Genomic DNA, 3,536 nt, shown 5'->3' with positions numbered 1-3,536 from the left:
TGCTCAAAAAAATAAAGGGAACACTAAAATAACACATCCTAGATCTGAATGAATGAAATATTCTTATTAAATACTTTGTTCTTTACATAGTTGAATGTGCTGACAACAAAATCACACAAAAATTATCAATGGAAATCAAATTTATTAACCCATGGAGGTCTGTATTTGGAGTCACCCTCAAAATGAAAGGGGAAAACACACTACAGGCTGATCCAACTTTGATGTAATGTCCTTAAAACAAGTCAAAATGAGGCTCAGTAGTGTGTGTGGCCTCCACGTGCCTGTATGACCTCCCTACAACCCACACAAGTGGCTCAGGTAGTGCAGCTCATCCAGGATGGTACATCAATGCGAGCTGTGGCAAGAAGGTTTGCTGTGTCTGTCAGCGTAGTGTCCAGAGCATGGAGGTGCTACCAGGAGACAGGCCAGTACATCAGGAGATGTGGAGGAGGCCGTAGGAGGGCAACGACCCAGCAGCAGGACCACTACCTCCGCCTTTGTGCAAGGAGGAACAGGAGGAGCACTGCCAGAGCCCTGCAAAATGACCTCCAGCAAGCTACAAATGTGCATGTGTCTACTCAAACGATCAGAAACAGACTCCATGAGGGTGGTATGAGAGCCCGACGTCCACAGGTGGGGGTTGTGCTTACAGCCCAACACCGTGCAGGACGTTTGGCATTTGCCAGAGAACACCAATATTGGCAAATTCGCCACTGGCGCCCTGTGCTCTTCACAGATGAAAGCAGGTTCTCACTGAGCACATGTGACAGACGTGACAGAGTCTGGAGACGCCAAGGAGAATGTTCTGCTGCCTGCAACATCCTCCAGCATGACCGGTTTGGCAGTGGGTCAGTAATGGTGTGGGGTGGCATTTCTTGGGGGGGTCGCACAGCCCTCCATGTGCTCGCCAGAGGTAGCCTGACTGCCATTAGGTACCGAGATGAGATCCTCAGACCCCTTGTGAGACCATATGCTGGTGCGGTTGGCCCTGGGTTCCTCCTAATGCAAGACAGTGCTAGATCTCATGTGGCTGGAGTGTGTCAGCAGTTCCTGAAAGACGAAGGCATTGATGCGATAGACTGGCCCGCCTGTTCCCCAGACCTGAATCCAATTGAGCACATCTGGGACATCATGTCTCGCTCCATCCACCAACGCCACGTTGCACCACAGACTGTCCAGGAGTTGGCGGATGCTTTAGTCCAGGTCTGGGAGGAGATCCCTCAGGAGACCATCCGCCACCTCATCAGGAGCTTGCCCAGGCATTGTAGGGACGTCATACAGGCACGTGGAGGCCACACACACTACTGAGCCTCATTGGAAAGGTGGGGCCGGTAAGCATGCTCCGGCACGTGGTGCAGCCGGTGCATTTGAAGCATCCCGGTTTCTGATCTTGCAGCCAAGTTGTCCTACTAGGAGCAGTCGGGGTCGCTGTCGGTCTCAATAGGAGTTGTTTTAGGTTCGGTGATTTTCGATACGCCATCATTGGTGGTCGTGTATTTTTTGCCTTCAGTGAAGTATCCGTTGTAATGATGGGCCACCTCTTACGGAGGGCTTTGTTAATTTTACCGGACTCGCTATCGAATGTCGTGGTGAAGACCATCCTATCAGTGTTGGTATTCGAACTTGAGGTAACGATGTGGGCACTTGTGTCTGTTGTATCCAGTGCTGTGTGTAGACATCGTTGTACACAGCCATCGTTGTACACAGCCATCTGAGTACCCACGTTCTCGGAATCTCATCGACATCTCCTTCAACTGTTGTTCCATGTTCACTGGGTTGGAGTTATTCCTCATAACCCTGGGAGGCATTATGCAGGTCCTGATTCCTCCTTGAAGCTGCTGTTGTTGCCACTGATACTCTGAATATGGATTGACTGGCATATACCTTGAGAAAGGTCCTAATATAGGACCGAAACGTTGGTGAGCCCCTTCTGTGTATATACTGTATTTGTGACATTAAGTTACATGGAACCAAGTTTTTGAATAAATGACTATTGTTTATACTATATCTTGCTAGTCTGGAGAGTGCTATCTTTCTCCACTGAAGTGTGGAGAAACACTGTACTGTACTAATGAATCTGACCCAGTGATTGGATTAGACTTTGATTTGGCACCCCAGCCGTTACCTGTGTTGGGTGAGAGTGTGGGACTTCCCCTACATATTATTTGGGTATACTTAGCATGCTGAGTGTATCTTTTCCTGCACCCACTACATTTGTTTGATTGTGAACCAGGCATTCTGCATGATCTGCACATAACACGTCTTTTTTCACACGTTACCTATTTAGTTGCATCCGTGTTTTCACACGTGTCTCAGAGGTTGAGTCATCTCAGACTCCTGTGGCCAGTAGTCTACTCTGTGTACCTGTAACTACAGTCATACCGCATTGGCAATGCCCAATTCCTTCTGAACTTGGAAGCCAAGCAGTGCGGGCCCAGGTAGTACCGGTAAGGGAGACCTCCGTGAAGATTGGGTACTGTAGTCTAAACCACGTGAGACGTACACCTCTTGGGGTACAAGATGATGGCCCAGGGCGGAGCCGGCTTTCTGGATGACAATCTACTGTCACAGGCTGAACACGGCATTGTATCACTGACAGATGACGATGCTGAGAAAGTACTCTTTGACCAGATTGAATTTGATACACTTCCTGCAGAAACGACTACTGATCTATACCACCAGCTATTAAGACTCAGTAAGAGGGAAATTGACCTTAACCTTCATGGTCAATTCTTATCTGAGTATCATCGTAAAAAACAAATCCCTACAGGATTCCGAGTCAGCAACATTCCTACTATAGGGAGAAATAACCCCACGTTTTGTAGCCGCTGGTGCGGGGTACTTAATAAATGTTCTCTAGATTTAATGTTGCTAGTAATTGAGGAGGTAGGCACCAAATTAAACAGAGTTAAGACCCAGATTGACACATTTAACAGCACCCACCTTTCCACCATCAGGAATGATAAAACCTGTAACCACTTAGAAAAACTAAAAACCCAAATTGACAACTATAAGAAAGAACTTACTGCATTCAAGCGGAGCAAATTGGCTACGGTGGTATCTGACTACCAGAACCACACGGTGTATAGGTGGCTACTAGGTGACTCAAGACCTACTAGACCACAGAGAGGTTTCCGGCAACGGCGTCAGGGTTGGCGACAGTACGCCACCTCAGATACTGGATCATCTGCCTCCACTTCGGATACAGAGCAGATTGATAATCGTCGACCTCGTAACACAGCTTTTTTAGGACAGAGTTTAGACGCAGGTCTACCCCCCCAGTGGGGGACGCGCAGACCACACCCAAGGAAGGGGCGACGTATGGCGAAGGTGCAGGGACAAAAACAAAGTTTAGTCTTCAATTTGACAGATAGACCACTTGATGAGGCCACATTGAGCCTTCTCTCCCGTGGCCTGTCTTTTGTACCCATGTGTCCACATAAACCCTTTGAGACGACCATCGACATGTACAAATTTGGGCGCAAACTGAGGCTCCGTGAACAATATGGGGATAGCAGCCTTGACAATAGGTCCCC

General features: G+C 48.2%; 1 pseudogene; it reads left to right on the top strand.

The window, feature by feature from the left end:
- The first annotated feature begins 2,368 nt into the window (after nucleotides 1–2,368).
- On the top strand, nucleotides 2,369–2,485 carry LOC134913049 (5S ribosomal RNA; annotated as a pseudogene).
- The last annotated feature ends 1,051 nt before the right edge of the window (nucleotides 2,486–3,536 follow it).

Source organism: Pseudophryne corroboree, chromosome 4 (assembly GCF_028390025.1).
Source record: "Pseudophryne corroboree isolate aPseCor3 chromosome 4, aPseCor3.hap2, whole genome shotgun sequence".
Classification (NCBI taxonomy): domain Eukaryota; kingdom Metazoa; phylum Chordata; class Amphibia; order Anura; family Myobatrachidae; genus Pseudophryne; species Pseudophryne corroboree.
This window is presented reverse-complemented; position numbering and strand designations above follow the sequence as displayed.